The sequence below is a fragment of the Lepidochelys olivacea genome (assembly GCF_965140295.1).
Source record: "Lepidochelys olivacea isolate rLepOli2 genome assembly, chromosome: 11".
NCBI classification, from domain to species: domain Eukaryota; kingdom Metazoa; phylum Chordata; order Testudines; family Cheloniidae; genus Lepidochelys; species Lepidochelys olivacea.
Window position 1 is genome coordinate 72,043,659 of NC_140421.1, and position 22,758 is coordinate 72,066,416.

Genomic DNA, 22,758 nt, shown 5'->3' on the forward strand with positions numbered 1-22,758 from the left:
GTGCCTTTAACTTAACGAGCTCCAGGACGCCATTCCTCTCCGGCCCATGGAAACGTATGGAACTTTGAGTAGGTTTAATTTTCCTCTAACAAATGAGAAGAAAGTTGCTGCATCCTGCAGAGTCTGGGTGCTTTGGGAATAAGGCAAGCAGGGGAGGTCATCTTAATGGGAGCTGAATCCTATAGAAGAGACTGTAAATGGGAGAGATGGAGTGACCTTGCATGTTCTCGGGAAGTGTCATGTGGTATGTCTCAGGCAGAGAACTCCTCAGCATTCTGCCGTGTACACAAAAAACATCATGGGGGTGTTGACATACACCTGCCAGGCCGGGAGACTGCCAAGAAGTGCACAGCTCAGGTGTATGGAACAGTTTAATCATTAATCTGCTTTAATGAGCAGGCACCTCCAGGGTGCTTAATACAGGATTGAGCCAGTCTGCAGGAGCAGGCAAGCAACTGATCTGGCTTTTTGCTACTTTTGTCTGACTCTTCACTGTCTCCTCAGTTTACTGTTCTCCCTCTGCCCTCTTTGCTTGGATGATCCCTGCTCTGCACAGGCATATACAGTACCTGGCAGTGTTTCTGAAATGGGGTCATCAGAGTTGCAGTCTAGCTGCAGGTTTCCTGTCTATGAGTAGCTTGTGGCTAGCTGATCCAGCTGAAGGCTGCTAGTATAATTCTTTGCCTTTCCAGAGGGCCACTACTAGAGAAAGGACATATCTGTTCTTCTTCAGTGACTGATTTCTGAATAATGATAAGTCACTTCTGAGACCTGGACAGCAGTCTTGGGAAGAGATCTGTGGTTAATCAGTCAAACACAGCTGGTTGTTAATTACTTCTCCACTGATGGTACTCTCAAAAGGCCAGGTCCCAGATCCTGTTCTCAGTTGTACTGTGATGGTATTACTCCAAATCTACTTTGGGGTAACAGAAATCAGGATCTGGCTTGGGGGCTTTGAGTCAAATAAGTAGTCCGGACCTGCTGTAGATGCTTAATTTTGGGGTCTCCCCCTTTCAGGCCCTTTGACTTGCTCTCCCAATTCAAGTCTCCTTCCATTCTCCAATGCCAGCCCTCCATTTAGGACCAAGAACCAAGACCAAGCCCCTGACAAAACCTCTTCCCAATCAGATGCTGCTCTTCCCTGCTCCTCTTTAAGTCAGGGTGTTGGAATGGCTGAGCAGCCTGTTCCACCTTTCCAGCTAAATTCTGCTTTCAGAAAAGCCACGAAAATCCCATTGAAGTCCCTGTCAAGTGGGCACATATCTGAGGACAGAATTTAGTATCCTATGTTACAGAGACACAACGAGGGATGGTTTGAGGAGTCTTACAGGAGGTTAACTGTTCTTTTAGTCTCTCAATGAAAGAGGACAGGAGGAAAAAGCATGTAGAAGGAAGCAACAGCTGAGCAAGGTCATTGTGTTAAGTAAAACTGGGTGCTGAGGGACAGATTCTGGGCTGGTGAACTGGTATAGCTCCATTGAAATCAATAGCCAGATGCTGTACAACATCAACTGAGAAACTGGCCCTGAGTTAATAAGGAACATAAGAACGGCCATACTGGGTCAAACCAATGGTCCGTCAAGTTCAGTATCCTGTTTTCTGACAGTGGCTGGTGCCAGGTGCTTCTGAGGGAATGAAGAGAACAGGTAATCATCAAGTGATCCATCCCCTGTCTCCCTGATGTATATTTCTGAAGGTAAACTGGGGTGAATGTCACCATTTATATGGCCAGAACCTAACACTGGATCCAGCATAAAGCAGCAGCACAAATCAGACAGCCTGGCTCAATAGCTGTTCAGAAAGCAGAGTTCTTTGGGAGCTCTGTAAGCCTGGTGGCTTTGGGGTAAGGTAGGGTGGGGGAAGACTTGAGTGAAGAGGCATTGTCATCCTCTGGGTACTTGAGTCATGGTATCAATTCTCTCATGGCTCTCAGTGGGACAGATGAACAGGGCACTGTAATGGTTCTGACATGGGGACGTGGGGGTTCAGGAGGGACTCAAAGAATCCTCCCAGGAGGAAGGCAATTATTCCGGGCATCTCAGAGCCCTTCCCAAAGCCCAATTAACCCCCCTGCTATCTTTGTGAGGTAGATAAGGGAGAGATAAAGGCAGGGCCCCACACTGCTAGCATCTAGCATACTATTTCTGTGCTGTCCGCCTCTTCAGTCAGTCACTGCAATCCTTTGAAATAGAGGCCCTAAGCCTGATCTTGTTGTGCTGTTTGAAGATGCTGATGAAATAGCTGCTTAAGGGCCTGACTGGAAGCCCATGAAAGTCAATGGGAGCCTTTCTGGGGACTGCGGTGAGCTTTGGAGCAGGCTCTAAATTCACATCAAAGGGTTTTTTGAATAATGCGTAGAACGATATCTCTCCTCAGCAGGACTGTTGTTGCCGGTGTTCCGGTGCAGATACTTCTGAAGTCAGTCCTACCTTGGAGCATAAGGGACACTTTATGCAATTGAATTACAGTAATAGAATTAACCAGTATAGCTCTCCAGTCTGCATCCCTAGCCACAAAAGTACCATGTGTTAGGAACAAAACACTTAACCCTTCCATCCGCCTTCTGGCAAGGCAGCTCAAGGGGCTGTTCTGAACCCATGGCACCGCAGAACATTGCTGACACAGAGGGTTGATTCTGCGATAGCATCCCAGCTTGTTGAAGAATTAACCTTCTGGGATTACAAAGTGAGACCAAACCAAGGCAAGGGGGATGGTGTTCGAAGGACAGAGAGCAGCCACGCAATCCCACTCCCTACATAAAGGCAGGGTCTTGTTCCATTGCTCTTGAAGGTGTTTAATTCCACGGAGAGTAGCAAAATAACCAGCTTTCCCCACTCCTTTTGCTGCTACGTCTAAAGAAAACTTTGTATTTTGTTTTTTTGACAGATGTGCCCACTCTGTTTAGTCCTGTGGCTGTGGTTTGAACCAGGCCATAGCTCCACCTGCCTCCTCAGAATTTTTTTGCAAGTACTTAAGCAAACATCAACAAGCGCAGTTCATTTCCACAGGGAGACTCATCTAATTATAACACTTCCCTGCAGGAGCCCTGTTATACTTTACAGCTACTCTCTCTTTCATAATGGAACAGTGGCAGCAACCTGACTGTGGAATTAATGTCATATCCTGCACCAGCGAAATCACCGGCAAAATTGTCATTACTATCGAGGGTCTTAATGTATGTTCCTTGTATGTTCCCATATCTCACAAGATTTGAATTAGCCACAACCGTACACAAAACACATTTAAATAACAAAACCACCCCCATTTTCTTGACCGTTTAAAAATTACTTAACTGACCTGCCCTGTTGTCTTACAAGTGAAATATCTTGAAGCCAGCTTGACGTTACACTTGAAGTGCTCCTATATAACTTAATTATGCCCCACATTCAAAGTAATTGGTCATTCAATATATATGGGGACTACACTGCGGCAGGTTATCGTTTGAGATGCTGCATGTAGAAATGTCTTTATAAAGATGTGCAATTGATGTAGAAGGTTACTTTGATACCATCTCTGCCAGGGTGCTTGTGTCCGTTTCTGCAGCAATAATTTCAGATCAGCTATTCAGAGCCTTTTGCTCTTGCTACAATTCCCACTGCAGTGTCTGAACCACTGAGGAATCGAGTAATGCAAATAGAGAAGCAAGTTCTTCTGCATGGTTATTGTTGCTATAGAAACCATTTGCTTAGTATCCATGTAAACGTCGCTGGCTCCATCTAGGTATTTTAAAAATCAAAATCTTACTTGAGCGACCTCTGGTGGCAATGGGTAAAAGTAGAGCAAAGTGTGTGTGAAATCAGTGAGAGAAGGTGGGTGAGGTAATACCTCTTACTGGACCAACAGTGCAAACAACAATGTGAAATCAGCATTACACTGTATTGAAAAGAGGTTTTTTGTGTCAAGGAAGGGGACTCAAAATCTGACTTATTACCTCCTTATTTTGGGGCATAAAACCCATAAATTGTGTGTATGTTTCATGAAAAGGTTAAAAAAACAAAGAAATAGCACAGGGTTAACAATGACCATGTACACAGTGAGTGAAAGTGGAGGAGGGACAGGTTACCACTTACTTTCATTAGATCCTGCAGTCTGGAGGCTGCACAGGTATCACTGAAAGAATTTTTGATACCACATTTTCGCCTCCTGAGAAGCCATGCCAGAGACACTGGTTAAGAGCTCCATGTAAAGAGATGCATGGACAAGAAGCTTTATGGGTCCCATAAAACCCATATTGTTGAGTGCCATCTACTGGCACTTTATCTAGTAACTACCATGAGGTGACTTGGTTGTTCTCCCCCTCCCAAGGCTGTGGTTTCAGGGGGTGGGGAGAAGGGGATGGAGGGTTGAAAGAGGAAGGGGTTGTGGATGGCCACTGCTGTAGATCCAGTGGGGTGGGGGGGAGAGGTGGCGTCAGAGTCTCTGCAAAGCTCCATTCCAAGGCACCTCACACCTGCACAGTCCCTCTCCTCTAGGCCCCTGAGGAGGGGAAAAGGATGCAGACATCGGAACCTCTTCGTCCCACTCTTGGTCTCATCCCCACAACTGCAGGCCTTAGTTGAGGCAGAGAAGTTTGTACAGGCTTGGGGAGGGTGGAGGTGATAGAACAGAAGCAGCATTTCCGTCTAATGTGTCCCATTGGGGAAGAATAACCCAAGTAATTGCCTCCATCAGTGGAACTGGAAGGGACAATCTGGGCTTTTATTACTGAGTCAACCCCAAATGTTCAAAAATTGATTCAAGCCCCAAATATCATGAGATTAGATAAAAAGAAATTGGGGAGTTGTCTGTATTTGCTTTCTGGTATTAGATCTCTTAGAGTTCATGTGTTTTCACACTATTCTTTGCAGCCACATGTAGCATACGCAGGTTGTAATGTGCACAAGTACACAAATTTGGCTGTTACTGCTGTGAAGCCCAATTGTATGGCTGTGCACATTACAACCAAAGCATACCACAAGATGGCACTGTTAAACAGAGCCAAAGATGCATTTAGAACTAGACCCTATTTTTCCTCCTCACAAGAGACAGAGGCCCCTGCAAATACTGGGGGTTCTGCTCTCCGCAGCGATGCTGTGTAGCTTTCCAGTAACGACTCTGAACTTATTACAGAGCAAGAGAGCTGTTGACAGTACTCGCTCCTCTCCTGCAGAAGCAACGAGTGAGTGTCAAAGTGTAATGGTAAGGGGAGTATGACAGAGCTAAGGACATGTAACTTATCCACAAAGTAAGGACACTTGCCTTACAAGAAAAATTAGCGCAATGATTTGCTTTGTTTGCTAATGTCACTTGGTCCCTCTTTCCTCTTATAGCTCTGTTGTCTGCCTAATACTTGCAGTGGAACTGGGGCCATCCCACGTCAATGCACTTCTGTGCCTAGTTACCTCTCATCCTCCATCCTTTTGATGTGGCTGGCGGACTTGTTCCTTTCCTGCGCTAACAGGGGTGTAGGAACTAAGGAAGCAGAGTCTCTCAGGTTTCAGAGGAATGCATTTCATTGTATTAGTGTATCAGCGTCTGTCTCAAAGAACCTCTGAACTCTGTGTCTTCAGCCTACTTCCTGTTAGGTACCTGCAGGGTCAACAAGATGGTGTTACTCTCCTCACCACAAGTTTTGACTGTCCTGAAATCTGTGCATGTCTGATTACCCCAGGTGCCTCAGAGTTCCACCTAAGTGAGGTGCTTCAGTCCCACCTTTGGATCTGCAGAGCAAGAAGGTAACTGCTCCTTATCATTACTCAGGCTGAATTGACTGAGAGTCCTGGGGACCCAAAGGAGGGAAGGAAAGCACATGGGTGGGGAGAGTACGATGTGACTGAGGAGGGAGAGCAGATGTGTCTGAGACACAAGAGGGGAGAAATATGAGGAGAGTTTCAAAGAGCAGGAAGGAGGAGAGAATGATCTAGGGAGAGATGACCTCTTCAAACTCACTGTAAAGGCTTTTTGTGCCTGGAAGATATTTCCAGTTACAAGCAGTATAATTAAACCAGGATAGTTGTACTGGGATAACTTTCCTGTATGGACGCTTGGGCAGGAATAAAAATGTCCACACAGGGAATGGAACCAGTATAACTATAACATTTTAAATTCACACCCTACATTATACCGGTAGAACTTCCTATGTAGAATATCCTAAGAACAGTGGTATAAGTAGCAAACTACTGTAGCTGAGATACAGGCAGGTCTCCAAATCCCCCTTTGCTCAGGGGCATCTGGCATTTGACAAACCAGCCAGTCTCTTCTATGCATGTTGTTTTAGTTATTTACCCAAATTTTCTCTCCCACTAGGAAATTGCCTCATTCACTGGCAAAACCCAGGGAGCATAATCTTATAAACAGCATATATAGTTGTACAACCCCTTGATGCTCTTCACAAACACTAATGGATTCAGTATCACTGCACCCCTGCAAGGGAGATAGACTAGGTATCACCCCTTTTTTTACAGATGGGAAAATAGAGGCACAGAGACTGACTCATCTAATGTCAGCCAATCAATAGGAGAACCCGGAACAGAAGCTGGGTCTCCTGGCTCCTAGCTCTGTTCTTAGCCATGCTCCTACTATAAACAAATACACATTTTGTTTCTTAGTCCCCTTCCAGTCAGCTCTCTTAGAAGCTGTCCTGTTACGTGATTACTTGAGCAGAGAAGTGTTAAACATGAACATCACAGACTGAATTGACGTGATTAAATGTTTGACTACTGGCTTGCTGGTCACCAGCAGGTACCAGTGTTAGCTCACAGTTCAATAGGGGACAATCATTCTCTGCGGGTACCTAACAGATGGCAAACACTGCAGGCTGTCCTGACACCTGCCCACTTCTCTAGCTGGCTCAAACGGCACAACTTGAGCCTCTGCTATCTTTTCTCTGGGAGCATCATCCCCCTGGTGTACTGAGACCTGAAACACCTCTACCCCTCAGCACTGGTAAGTGAAGGGCAGGATGGATATTCAGTATATCCAGGTGTTAATTACACTTGTGGATTGGCCATCTTTAGTCCTGCTCTCTATTTTCAGATGGGATGAACGATGAGGATTGAATTCTGCTCACAGCCCAGGTTCCAGGTGTACTATGTGACTAGAAAGTTAGTATCCCAGTAATTTGTGGTTCTACTAAAGCCATATTTCTTTAGAAAGGCATCTGATTTCAATTGTAAGACTCCCAAGTTGACGGAATAGCATTTAAGGTCAATTTCCAAGTGAGATTTTTGTAGAAGCTGAAGAAAGAAAAACTCCCCTGTATGGAGCATAGTGATGTATGGAGCTGTGTGTGAGGAAAGTGTGTAAGTTTGCAGGAATTTAGAAATGCCACCCATTTTTCTTCCCCTTCCCAAAAAACCCCATGCACACTTCTTCTGTGAGTCCCCACTGCACTTCAGAAGACAGTACTGTGCATTAGGACCTCCTGTGAAGTGTGCTCTGACCAGAAACTCTTGTAAGGTATGTGGATTTTTTGTTAAATGCTGAGGATTACCATGCAGGCACCCTCCTATAGTTGAGATACGGTATCTAAGATGTCAAACTTCGGGAAATTGGGATTGAGGCTGCTGGGATAAGACTAGAAATGTATATTTAAGGAAAACTCTACACCATTGTATCAAAAACAGGCCTAGATTAAGGCTGATTGATTCATAGAATCACTGATTCCAAAGCCAGGAGGGATTCCTGTGATCATCTAGTTTGACCGCCTGTATAACATAGATCATAGAACTTTGCCGGTTAATCCCTAGAGCAAATCTTTCAGAAAAAAACATCCATTCTTGATTTAAAATTCACCAGTGATGGAGAATCCATCACAACCCTTGGTAACTTGTTTCAGCGGTTAATTACCCTAGACCCCTCTAAAAACACATCTGTTTGATAGTGATTCTCTATTTTGAGACCTATTATCCTGTTATTAATCCTTTTGAGTGCCATGTTAATTTTATATTCTAGTTTTTAATCAAAATGTTGTGCAGTACTAAGTCATATACCTTACAGAAGTCTATTACATCAACACTATTACCTTTATCAACCATACTTGTAGTCTCATGAAAAAAAGATATCAAGTTAATTTAATGGGGTCTATTTTCCATAAATCCATGTTAATTGGCATTAGTTGTTACCTGCTTTAGTTCTTTATTAATCAAGTCCTGTATCAGCTGCTTTGTTACTTTGTTTGGGATTGCTATCAGACTAATAGGCCTATAATTACCCAGGTCATCCCATTTACCCTTTTAAAATATTGGCACATCATTAGCTTTCTTCCAGTCTTCTGGAACTTTCCCAGTACTCCCAGACTTACTGAATATCAACATTAGCAGTCCACTCTGCTCCCCAGCCAGCTGATTTAAAACTTTTGGGTGCAAATTATACAGACCTGCTGATTTTAGAAAGTCCAATTTTAGTAGCTGCTGTTTAACGTCCTCTTGTAAAGCTAGTGGAATGATGTATTATCATATGATGAGACTATTTCTGTTTTTTTCCCCAAATACAGAACAGAAATTTTTATTGAACACTTCTGCCTTTTCTTCGTTATTATTATTATTTATTAAACCATTTCAGTCTAGTAATGGACCAGTACCACTGTCAGATTATTTTTGTTCCTTATGTACTTTAAAAGCTCCTATCTCTTCTGGCCATATCCCTTTACTTCATAGAATCACAGAATATCAGGGTTGGAAGGGACCTCAGGAGGTCATCTAGTCCAACCCCCTGCTCAAAGCAGGACCAATCCCCAACTAAATCATCCCAGCCAGGGCTTTGTCAAGCCTGACCTTAAAAACTTCTGTGGAAAGAGATTCTACCTAGGTACCGCATTCCAGTGTTTCACCACCCTCCTAGTGAAAAAGTTTTTCCTAATATCCAACCTAAACCTCCCCCACTGAAACTTGAGACCATTACTCCTCATTCTGTCATCTGCTACCACTGAGAACAGTCTAGATTCATTCTCTTTGGAACCCCCTTTCAGGTAGCTGAAAGTAGCTATCAAATCCCCCCTCATTCTTCTCTTCCGCAGACTAAAAAATCCCAGTTCCCTCAGCCTGTCCTCATAACTCATGTGTTCCAGTCCCCTAATCATTCTTCTTGCCCTCCACTGTATGTTTTCCAATTTTTCCACATCCTTCTTGTAGTGTGGGGCCCAAAGCTGGACACAGTACTCCAGATGAGGCCTCACCAATGTCGAATAGAGGGGAACGATCACGTCCCTCGATCTGCTGGCAGTGCCCCTACTTATACATCCCAAAATGCCATTGGCCTTCTTGGCAACAATGGCACACTGTTGAATCATATCCAGCTTCTCGTCCACTGTAACCCCTCGGTCCTTTTCTGCAGAACTACTGCCGAGCCATTCGGTCCCTAGTCTGTAGCGGTGCATGGGATTCTTCTGTCCTAAGTGCAGGACTCTGCACTTGTCCTTGTTGAACCTCATCAGATTTCTTTTGGCCCAATCCTCCAATTTGTCTAGGTCCTTCTGTATCCTATCCCTACCCTCCAGCATATCTACCTCTCCTCCCAGTTTAGTGTCATCTGCAAACTTGCTGAGGATGCAATCCACACCATCCTCCAGATCATTAATGAAGATATTGAACAAAACCGGCCCGAGGACCGACTCTTGGGGCACTCCACTTGATACTGGCTGCCAACTAGACATGGAGCCATTGATTACTACCCGTTGAGCCTGACAATCTAGCCAACTTTCTATCCACCTTATAGTGCATTCATCCAGCCCATACTTCTTTAACTTGCTGGCAAGAATACTGTAGGAGACCATGTCAAAAGCTTTGCTAAAGTCAAGGAACAACTCGTCCACTGCTTTCCCCTCATCCATAGAGCCAGTTATCTCGTCATAGAAGGCAATTAGCTTAGTCAGGCATGACTTGCCCTTGGTGAATCCAGGCTGACTGTTCCTGATCATTTTCCTCTCCTCTAAGTGCTTCAGAATTGATTCCTTGAGGACCTGCTCTATGATTCCTGCTTCCCTTATCATTTCCCCCCAATTCCCAGCTTCTGACTTATATTCATTACTTCCATTTATTTTTAATATATATATATATATATATATATATATATATATATATATATATATATATATATATATTTTCTAGCTGCCTTCACATCCCATCTAAACTAGGTAGTTTTTTAACCAATATCGCCTTCTTCATTGATTGTAGCTTTTTGGATGCCTGATAAAGTGTTCTTAAACAATGCCAAATGATTCAACATTTTTCTGATTAAATTCTTCTTCCCAGTTGATTTAGCTCAGGATTGTTTTCAGATTTGTGAAATTAGCCCTTGTAAAGCACCAAATATATATATTATTAGTCTGGATTTTATTTTCTTTTGACACTATAAATGTGATCACTTCATGATCACTTGCCCCTGAACAACCATTAATTTTTCATTCTGTGATCAGTTCCTCTTTATCTGTCAAAGGAAGGGCTTTTTGTTGGAAACAACACTTTTTGACTGATGAAATTGTCATCTATAATATTTAGAAATGCCAAGGATATTTTAGTACCGGCAGCATGAGACCTTGAGCATGTGTATATGATGGAGGATCCTGATACTGGTGACCTGGCAGGGACGAGTAATGGTAATAATAACCCAGTTGGTGGTGATTGATCATGGGATGAGATTGGGATTAGAAATGGTTTGAAATTTTTTAAAAATCAAAAGTAGCTTTGAACAAAAAAAATCATGTTGGTGGAAGTTTTTGGTTTTCAACAAACAGAAACCAGATTCTGTTTGGTAAAAATATTTCATGATTGAGTAAAAATTTTCATTTTTTTTCCATCTCGCTTTTTGGTTACATTTTGCTTTTTGGTTTTCTCCTTGTGTCTGGTTCTCCAGGTGATTTAGGAAAGTATCAGATGACTGGTAGGGCTGGCAGTGATAAATGGGGCCCCTTGCCATTAGCAATCCTGAAAAGTAGCTAGTCAATCAAGGATTGTGGGTGTCCTATCAGCACTACCATGCCTCCCACATGCACAGGCAGACTGCTGGGCTGGCTGAAAAAATCTGTAGGAGAGTGAAAATTGGAGCAGTGTGAACTGATGTAACTGAGTTGAGTGTAAAGGAACAAGAGGGATCTCACACTTTGGACTTTGGCCAGTCCCACAGGGTTGATTACAGGGCTTGTTCAGAAGTGTTGTGATGGGCGGAACAAGCATTTCTGGCTCTGGAAGACCAAGTCATGATTCCTGCAGAGAGATGTGGTAGATCCCACTCTTCCTCTGCCAAGGATGATTCTCCTCTGCTGAGTTCTCTCCTTCCACTGCTGGTTCCTGCCTGCTCTCTCATATTGGGAACCAGTGGAGTGAGAGAATGAGGTCAGGGCCAGGAGTCTCTAGCATGGAACCTAGAGTGCCTCCCTCTGTATAAGATATGAAGTTGGTAGCTGTGAGGAGGTAGGTCAGGCGGTGGGGAGTGTGTAGCTGTCTGCTCGCTGGGAGGCAGAGTGAGGTCTTCAGTTTTGGGGGAAGGGAGGCAGTGGGATGGATCTGAGTTGCGATGGGAAGGACAGGAGAGGCTATGGCAATGCAGTAGGCAATGCAAATTCACCCACCTTAGAATCTGCAGAACTATCATGGGCCTTAATATGTGAAGTATTCAGTTCTCTTAATTACCCTTTATAGCCACTGTCCATGTGATGGAAAATTACTGCCTTTCTGGTCCCTTTTTGCCTTGTTATGGTATAAGCACTTTCATAAAGGTGCTTATCCACGCTCTTAATGTGTAGTAATGGGATCACCATTTAAAAAAATCAATACAATCATCACATTAAAAAATCGGAGTTTATAGAGTTGTCTGGCAGGAGCTGTTTTTAATAGCTCTGTGTTTTCTGACATTTGAGACACCTTATTCCCCAAAGTAAGCATTCAGCGTAGAGTCTCTTATTATTTTTAAATATTTCACTTGGTACAAATTCCAGACTGGTCGATGGAAATTGTTATTATGTAACATGCTCTTAATAGTGGAGGGCAAAGTTAGCTTTCCTGTAACTCTGAAAAATTAAATGAGAAATCAGAACTATATTTCTATTACTTAATTTCCTGGGTTAATGGAAGGGCGGTCACATAAATTAGGGAGTGGTCAAATGCCAATTATCACCTGCAATATACTGTGTTTCCATTGACTTGTAACTTCTGGACCATATAACTGGAGAGCTGAGGGTATGATAGAATGATGAGTATGGTCTTCTCCAGCTTGGCTGAAAACTCGGTTCAAAAGAAAGTAGCAATAGTAATGGGGAGAAAAGGATGGAGGAGATCATTAAAGGACAAGATGCTTTTTTGATGCAGTCAACGTCTTTATTCTTCTCTAATATACAGTCTGACATTTTCAGGGAGGAAAGCCACTGTTTATCTGAAGATCCCCACATTTTACCACTCCACAACTCTTTCCTTCTCCCAGACAGTGAGGGAGAGAAGCCTGTATTACAAAAGAACTTGAGACCGTAACTCTTTCTGACATACTTTGATGAAAAGAAGGTTGATAGTCAAATTGACTGTTTTGGAGCAAATTGATAAACTGAACAGTAATAAGTCTCCATGACCTGATGGTATTCACCCAAGAGTTCTGAAGGAACTCAAATGTGAAATTGAAGGATGACTAACTGTCGTCTGTAACCTATCATTTAAATCAGCTTTTGTACCAAATTACTAGAGGATAGCTAATGTGACACCAATTTTTAAAAAGGGTTCCAGAGGTGACCTTGGCAACTACAGGCCAGTAAGTCTCACTTCAGTATCAGGCAAATTGGTTGAAACTATTGTAAAGAACAAAATTGTCAGATACATAGGTGAACATAATTTGTTGGGAAATAGTCAACATGGTTTTTGTAAAGGGAAATCATGCCTCACCAATCTACTAGAATTCTTTGAGGGGGTCAACAAGCATGCAGACAAAGGAGATCCAGTGGATATAGTGTATTTAGATTTTCAGAAAGCCTTTGACAAGGTCCCTCACCAATGGCTCTTAATCAAAATAAGCAGTCATGGGATAAGAGGGAAGGTTCTCTCATGGATTGGTAACTGGTTAAAAGATAGGAAACAAAGGGTAGGAATAAATGGTCAGTTTTCAGAATGGAGAGAGGTAAGTAGTGTCCCCCAAGGATCTTTACTGGGCCCAGTCCTATCTGACATAATCATAAGTGATCTAGAAAAAGGGGTAAACAGTGAGGTGGCAAAATTTGCAGATGATGCAAAACTACTCTAGATAATTAAGTCCCAGGCAGATGGTGAAGAGCTACAAAGGATCTCACAAAACTGGGTGACTGGGCAAGAAAATGGCAGATGAAATTTAATGCTGATAAATGCAAAGTAATGCACATTGGAAAACATAATCCTAACTATACATATACAATGATGGGGTCTAAATTAGCTGTTACCTCTTGGAGTCATTGTGGATAGTTCTCTGAAATCATCCACTCAATGTGCAGTGGCAGTCAAAAAAGTAAACAGAATGTTGGGAATCATCAAGAAAGGGATAGATAATAAGACAGAAAATACCATGTTGCCTCTATATAAATCCATGGTACACCACACCTTGAATACTGCATGCAGATGTGGTCGCCCCATCTCAAAAAAGATATATTGGAATTGGAAAAGGTTCAGAAAGGGACAACAAAAATGATTAGGGATATAGAACAGCTTCCATATGAGGAGAGATTAATAAGACTGGGACTTTTCAGCTTGGAAAAGAGGCGACTAAGGGGGGATATGATAGAGGTCTATAAAATCATGAATGGTATATAGAAAGTAAATCAGGAAGTGTTATTTACTCCTTCTCATAATACAAGAACAAGGGGCCACCAAATGAAATTAATAGGTAGCAGGTTTAAAACAAACACAAGGAAGTATTTTTTCACGCAACGCACTGTCAACCTCTAGAACTCCTTGCCACAGGGTGTTGTGAAGGCCAATATTATAACGGGGTTCAAAAGGGAGCTAGATAGATTCATGGAAGATAGGTCCATCAATGGCTATTAGCCAGGATGGGCACGAATGGTGTCCTTCGCCTCTGTTTGCCAGAAGCTGGGATTGGGTGACAGGGCATGGATCACTTGACGATAGCTTTCCCTTCCCTTTCCTGTTCATTCCCTTTGGGGCACCTGCCATTGGCCACTGTCAGAGGACAGGATACTGGGCTTGATGGACCTTTGGTCTGACCCAGTATGGACATTCTTATGTTCTTATATCAAGTTTCTTTTTCCTCATTTTCTAAGGAGAGCCTGTTCTGTACCCACAGCTGGAGTCCATTCTCCAGGAAAAGACAAATCTCCTCAGGCCAACTTCCTAGGTTTTTTCATGTCCTGAAATCAGACTAGCTCAATTGAGTAACACTGTTAGAACCCAGAGCCTCCCTTCTATCATGGTCCTCACGAAGAGAGAGAAAAACATGGGCTTTGTATTTCCACGAGATACTTTTCAAAATTCCAGTGTCAGTTTCATCTGTCACAGGCCCAAACAAAGATCCCAGATTTGAACTTCCTCAAACATAGAGTGGAGAGGCAAAATCCAAACTTGGATCCACTTCTTTTCAGCTTCTACTTCCCTCCCATCTCTCACTCCGAGTTGCTGGAATAGTGATTATCTAAGGAAGAGGTAGTTTTGGTCTCAAGATGGGCAGATACTGTCTTATTTTACCCAAACAACTGTCCTGGCCAAAAGCTTCACCTACAACTCCAACCTTAAACTTTTCTGAGGCTTGGAAAATGCTTGCTTAACTTTCTTTAATTTTCACTTTTTTGAACTACTTCACTTCTGGAGATTAGTGTAACCTGGAAGCAGGAATTCTGAAAAGGTGTGAGAGCTTTTTTTAAAGATTAAGTTCTGTGCAAGTGGACTAGGTGATTTGGCTAGTTAAAGAAACCTTGGTTTGTTTGGCTTCTGGAAACTTATTTAAGTCAAGCTGAAACGCTGAATCTTTTCATGTTTCTTCAGCTTCGTGACATTTTTTCTCTGCAAAAACAACAGAGTGTGTTGAAACCAGTATGTATTCCTAGGCAAAACACTGAGGTTGAGTTTATATATTAGTAATTTAAAGGGGAAAAGCATTGCAAGAATATGCTTATCCCTAGAACAAGCATTAGAAACCCATGTGATTCAGAGTTAAGGGTAAACCTGAAAGAAATCGAGAATATTCAAGTACAGAAATACACAGTTAAAGGGCCTAAAGGTGCCCTTTACACTGCTTTGCTGTTATTGCCTCTGCTCCTGGACTGCTCACAGAGAGGCTCCAGCATGTAAATTACTCCCCGCTATGTCTATGCATAACAGCCTGCCAGTCACACCCAGGCTCTTACACCCAGTCCCACACTCCAAGTCCCAGATTTAGCTCCAGAAATCTGTGTCTTGTACTGCCCAGCTCTCTCTTGGGCAATGCAACCTCATATAAAAATCTGTCATTTTATTAATAGAAATGAGATGCACAAATCCTGTTATCCTCGATGGAGTTTCCCAAACACTTCAATCCACACACACTGGATTAGATAAAACAGCAAAACATGTGTATTAACTACAAAGAGAAATTTTAAGTGAATGCAAGTCATGAGGCATAAAAGTCAGAAATGGTTACAAGAACAATACAGATAAAATGCAATTGATGCCTAACTGAACACATGATATTAAATTCAGAGCCACATTTTTCTCATTACATGCTCTCAACAGTTTACTGGCCGAATACCTTAGGCCAGGACCCCTTCTTCTCCATAATGGCTGCTTCCTTTGTTCCTTCTGGTGCAGTGAATCAAGAGACAGAGCAAGAACAAGGAGAACGTGCTCTTGGGGTGTTTGCCCATTCTTTTTAGAGTCCTCTCCCTCCTTTTGAGAAGCATCTCCAGCTGAGAACAAAAGTCGACAGGGGAGGATATTTCCTACTGGTTTCCCTACCTGTTGGAACTCCCTTTTTGCTTGACGGCTCTGTTTACTGCTTAAATGCAAATTAAGCAGAGCACATATTCCTTTATTTGAGACTGACCTTCTGTCTGGGCAGAGCTGCGGGGTTTGGAGCATGTGTTAACACCATTCAGGAGAATCTTATAACTTCACATATAATGTTGCCACATCTATTTTATAGGTACAGTACTGACCAGCAAATGGAGTTTTCAAATGATACCCCACAAGGCATATTTTGTACAAAGATGATTACAATAGTGTGTGAGGTGAATACAGGGATACAGGCTGTCACAATGATCACAAACAATAAAGGTCTTGATTGTAATGTCATCATGTGATGTCCTTGCCTGGAAGACCTGAAGTTCAGGTTTCTTCAAATATAGCCTAGGCAGAAGACTTCAATGAGCTTCAACTACATAGGGAGTTTGAAGATCATTTGAACCAACAATAAAGATTAACAAGTGCAAAATGTATTGTCATATAGTAGATACTTAACAGAGTGAATCTCTGCTTTGAGTGTCAAACTCTGCTCAACCTTAACCATGGAGTTGTAATCAGTATCTCATCATTATAACTTATTTCTATTGCAGTAGCCCCTAGCAAGCCCAAAGAGGGATTAAGACCTTTTTGTATGAGGCACTGTACAAACACAGGCAGTCCCTGTCCCATTGAGTTCATAGTCTACAATTTAGATAGTCTGCAGCTGATAAATAAACAAATGGTGGGAGGAGGAGAACAAGGTAACAGCAAGTAGTTCTGCAACTAGTCCATTCTTGAGACAAAGTAGCTCCTTCAGACACAGGCATGGTGTTCAGGCTGAGATTCCTTTAAGAAGGGATTGTCTGTTTGTGACCATCTCTGTTTCAGGACTGATGTGTAAATGAAGTTATACTAAGAACTGACTCGGCATCACTGATTCCAATGGGAATCTCAGGCTGCAAGACCCCAGGATCTGTTATCATCTGGCAAAGGGCTGACAACTTGCATCATGTTCTTCATCATGCCTATAAGGTAATTGAATGGGCTTCTGTCAATAACTAAACAAGTATATTGCCCTTCTGAATTTTCCTTGGATTAAGTATTTCAGACGGGGACCCACATCACCTGCATCCTCCATGGCGAGCCTCTTTGTTCATATTGGACAAAGGTCACTTTGCTGTGCAGGGCTGGTACAGAGCTCTGCCACTCAAGCTCCACATAGGGGCTGTGTTGAGGGTGGGATCAGCTGGCCAGGTGAAGAACCATGCAGGAATGCCTGTACATCCTTTGCGTACTGCAGAACAGTTGGTTCCAGTCTAAAGGTGGCCATGGCACAGAAGTTCCCTTTGGGATGGGCCAGGGCAGGGTCTGCAAAGCCATGCCCATACAAATGGAGAGGTTCAAGAAGCATGGAAGGGCTGTGGCTGCTATTCTGGCCCATGGGTTGGCACAGCAGTTGTCTGTGCAGTGTGCAGCAGTTCCTCTCCCTGGCCCAAAGCTAAAGGAATGATTTTCACCTCCCCATACTCCACCCACACAGAGCCTGAATACCCAGATTTTGTGCCGGTAGAGTCACTTCCTCCCACTGAGAGTAAATGGCAAAGCTAATTCCTAGTGTAACTCCATTGATTACTGGAGCTGAATTTGGCCCTGCTTATTTCATTGCTAAAGTATGATGTCTCGGTATTTCAGGGAGAGCTTCTGACGTCTCTTTTGTTGAACACTGGCATCTTAGAGACCTACAGCTAGAAAGGAAGGTGCTCCACACTCTGATGTAATACATTTACCCTTCTTCTTTCACAAACAGTAACCTACACTCCTGTGCTGGGTTTAGGAATAGTTTTCCTTTAAATTCTGTTTAGTGCTTTCTAGGAATCAAAGAAGAAAGCAGTTTCCACAATATCGTTCTGGGAAAAATGCACTTAAAAATGCACCATAGAAATATATCCTGTAATATTTTAACCTGCTCCTAACTACACTATTGAAACCTGCAGACTTGTTTGAGGGTTTAACATGAAAAGTTACTTTGGAGGAGGAGAAGTTTGTTTCAAACAGCTCGTGCTGTTTACACAAAGATCAAGTGTATTTCTTCACCCATGGTTCATTCTAATGTGTTGGATGACTGGTTAAAGAGTAATTCTAACCAACTCTTTCACCCCCCCCTTTACATTTCTATCCCCAGTGTGACTTGTCTCCTGCAAATGGAATCTAAAGTAAACACATGCCTCAGTTTTAGCAGGGGCAGACATATCATTTTAGACAATGTGTCCATAAAGCTTGCTTGTTTTTCATGTGCAAGACATGCATCAGCTTCACTGTGCCCAGAAGAACGAAAGCATGGCAAGATGTTGCATTCCTTCATTTTCAGCATCCATGGAAGTCTGAATATTATTCATGCTGCAAGGGAAACAACATGGAGCGGAACCTTTCAAGATCTGTGTGGTTACATTACAGAATTCCTCACATTCTGAGTTTCCTTTTTTCTCACGTTGACTTGTGTGTCCCTGGCACGCATTAGTTTTTTTGGGAAAACATATGGTGCTTAAAATATCAAAAAGACCAGATTAATATTGAATGTTATTCTTAGAGCCAGGTTCCGATACTCTCACTCATGCCATGTAGTTTCTTACTTGGTGAGTAGTCCCATTGATTTCAATGGCGTTATTTGAGGAGTAGGGTACTCTTAACCCTTTTTTGCCCAAATAGCCCAAATTAGAGTCTTGTGGGTTGTTTTGGTTGAAGGGGAAATTCATGATGAGCCGGGTATAATACTGAGAGCTGTGTTACGTGTGGGGGGCCCTGAAGACGGCCAGCGGCGAGCGGCCAGCCAGGCAGCTAGTGGAGAAGCGCGGCCAGCCAGGCATGTAAGGTGCCTCCTTACCTCCCCTCCCTTCCACCAGGGTGGGAGGTGAACTCTGCAGATGAACCTCTGAACTATGGGGCTCCACTGACCAAGGACAGCAACTGTGAGTGAGGTGCAGAGAAGGGACAGGCACGTTAAAAGGATTTTTGGGTTGCTGGACTTAAGAACTTGAAGGGAAAAGGACACTGCCTAACGTACTTGGGGTTCGGTCTTTTGCTCATGATTTATGTTTATGAATCCTAGTTGCAGTGTTTTCCCAAATTAATGCTGAGTTAATTCCCTTCTTTTATTAAAAGTTTTTGCTACACCCAGACTCTGTGCTTGCAAGAGGGGAAGTATTGCCTCCTAGAAGTGCCCAGGGGGTGGTGTGTAATTGCTCCAGGTCACTGGGTGGGGGCTTGAATCAGTTTTATGTTGTATTGTTGAAAAGGAACCCCTAGATACTGAACCTGGCCCTTTTTGCTGCCAATTCTGATGGGCACAAAGATGTCCCTCCTACGACTTCTCCTTTTCTTTATTGGTACAAATAAGTTATGTCTTACACTCCAGATGTTGTTAGTTACCACCTTTATGCTTGCACCTGCTAGTTCAAACAAAACATCCTCATCCATTATCCTGTCATCCCATCCCTATCTTACCAGAGGTCAGTGTGTTCCTGCACAGTCTCTTGGGAATGTGGTTACGTAGTTACTTGAGAACTCTGGGTGTTCTTGTACCATCTCTCCAGTCAGGAAAGTGCTTACTTGGCTGGCCAATAGAATCATAGAATCATAGAATCATAGAATATCAGGGTTGGAAGGGACCCCAGAAGGTCATCTAGTCCAACCCCCTGCTCAAAGCAGGACAAATTCCCAGTTAAATCATCCCAGCCAGGGCTTTGTCAAGCCTGACCATAAAAACCTCTAAGGAAGGAGATTCTACCACCTCCCTAGGTAACGCATTCCAGTGTTTCACCACCCTCTTAGTGAAAAAGTTTTTCCTAATATCCAATTTAAACCTCCCCCACTGCAACTTGAGACCATTACTCCTCGTTCTGTCATCTGCTACCATTGAGAACAGTCTAGAGCCATCCTCTTTGGAACCCCCTTTCAGGTAGTTGAAAGCAGCTATCAAATCCCCCCTCATTCTTCTCTTCTGCAGGCTAAACAATCCCAGCTCCCTCAGCCTCTCCTCATAACTCATGTGTTCCAGACCCCTAATCATTTTTGTTGCCCTTCGCTGGACTCTCTCCAATTTATCCACATCCTTCTTGAAGTGTGGGGCCCAAAACTGGACACAGTACTCCAGATGAGGCCTCACCAATGTCGAATAGAGGGGAACGATCACGTCCCTCGATCTGCTCGCTATGCCCCTACTTATACATCCCAAAATGCCATTGGCCTTCTTGGCAACAAGGGCACACTGCTGACTCATATCCAGCTTCTCGTCCACTGTCACCCCTAGGTCCTTTTCCGCAGAACTGCTGCCTAGCCATTCGGTCCCTAGTCTGTAGCTGTGCATTGGGTTCTTCCGTCCTAAGTGCAGGACCCTGCACTTATCCTTATTGAACCTCATCAGATTTCTTTTGGCCCAATCCTCCAATTTGTCTAGGTCCTTCTGTATCCTATCCCTCCTCTCCAGCGTATCTACCACTCCTCCGAGTTTAGTATCATCCGCAAGTTTGCTGAGAGTGCAATCCACACCATCCTCCAGATCATTTATGAAGATATTGAACAAAACCGGCCCCAGGACTGACCCTTGGGCACTCCACTTGATACCGGCTGCCAACTAGACATGGAGCCATTGATCACTACCCGTTGAGCCCGACAATCTAGCCAGCTTTCTACCCACCTTATAGTGCATTCATCCAGCCCATACTTCCTTAACTTGCTGACAAGAATACTGTGGGAGACCGTGTCAAAAGCTTTGCTAAAGTCAAGAAACAATACATCCACTGCTTTCCCTTCATCCACAGAACCAGTAATCTCATCATAAAAGGCGATTAGATTAGTCAGGCATGACCTTCCCTTGGTGAATCCATGCTGGCTGTTCCTGATCACTTTCCTCTCATGCAAGTGCTTCAGGATTGATTCTTTGAGGACCTGCTCCATGATTTTTCCAGGGACTGAGGTGAGGCTGACTGGCCTGTAGTTCCCAGGATCCTCCTCCTTCCCTTTTTTAAAGATTGGCACTACATTAGCCTTTTTCCAGTCATCCGGGACTTCCCCGGTTCGCCACGAGTTTTCAAAGATAATGGCCAATGGCTCTGCAATCACAGCCGCCAATTCCTTCAGCACTCTCGGATGCAACTCGTCCGGCCCCATGGACTTGTGCACGTCCAGTTTTTCTAAATAGTCCCTAACCACCTCTATCTCCACAGAGGGCTGGCCATCTCTTCCCCATTTTGTGATGCCCAGCGCAGCAGTCTGGGAGCTGACCTTGTTAGTGAAAACTGAGGCAAAAAAAGCATTGAGTACATTAGCTTTTTCCACATCCTCTGTCACTAGGTTGCCTCCCTCATTCAGTAAGGGGCCCACACATTCCTTGGCTTTCTTCTTGTTGCCAACATACCTGAAGAAACCCTTCTTGTTACTCTTGACATCTCTGGCTAGCTGCAGGTCCAGGTGCGATTTGGCCCTCCTGATATCATTCCTACATGCCTGAGCAATATTTTTATACTCTTCCCTGGTCATATGTCCAACCTTCCACTTCTTGTAAGCTTCTTTTTTATGTTTAAGATCCGCTAGTATTTCACCATTAAGCCAAGCTGGTCGCCTGCCATATTTACTATTCTTTCGACTCATCGGGATGGTTTGTCCCTGTAACCTCAACAGGGATTCCTTGAAATACAGCCAGCTCTCCTGGACTCCTTTCCCCTTCAAGTTAGTCCCCCAGGGGATCCTGGCCATCCGTTCCCTGAGGGAGTCGAAGTCTGCTTTCCTGAAGTCCAGGGTCAATACCGGGTGTGTTACTATTTTGCTAAGGCCTGGCCTACTTTGGTTCCCAGCCTTTGGTTGACACTGTTAGTTATGCCTAGGGCTGCAGCAGGGCCTACACGATCCTGACATAGCTTGACCCCAACTGTGCTATTTGCCTGCCGCCTGCAACTTGGTGCCTGATTTTGACTTCCTGGCATTCTGACCTGGCTCGCTTCCAGTCCTGCTCCTTGTCTCCTGACTGCAACTTAGCAGCTGACCAGTGCTCACAGCTTCCCTGGCCTGCTCGTGACAGTGGAACTGCATAGGCGTGGGAGGGAATGCAGTGCATGCTGCATAGGATTGAGCAGCTACCATGCTTCCCATGTGTTCCCCCCTGCTCCTGCCCTGTGGGTGTCTCCTGGAGCACCTTCAAGGCATAGTTTGACCTCTGTTTGATCTCAAGAGTTGGTACATTTTTGTCATGTATCATTAAAAAAAAAACAACAGCCTTGCAGTCCTTGGTTTCTACTATGGCTGGCCAAAAATGGCCAATGTCATCAACAAAAGAAATCAAAAGAAAAAATGTTTCATTAGAAATATTTGACTGAATTTTGTTTGTTTTTTTGACTAAACAAGAAGTTTTCTTCTAGAAAACAGAAAAGTCTTGTTTTCACCACTGAATTTTTCAGTTGTTTTTTTCCCTCCTCAGCCTTTCTTTCCAATGGGAATACCTCCCAAGATTGAAAGCTGTGACTTTTTTTGGGTTTTGGAAATGGCAATTAACTTTTTCAATTTGAAAAGAAAGTGTTTAGTTTTGTTGATAACAAGAGACAAACAACAAAAAAGAAAATATCTGAACATTTTTGTTTCCTTCTAAAATGTTCCTAACAAAAGTTGAGTCATTCCTACTTGTTACACAGGCAAACTAGCCAAGCAGTCATGGTGTGTGCTTTGCCTTTACAAAGAAAAACAAGGGTTTTTGCCATATGCGTCTTTACTTACACTCTAATACACGATATGATCATCTGCCTTAGGCGTCCCAGTCATTTAGTGCAAATTAACAAGGTTCTACCGTACATTTAAAGATATAAATTCAGTATTGGATTGTGGATTCCCCACTCTATACACTGCTCTGTGAGAC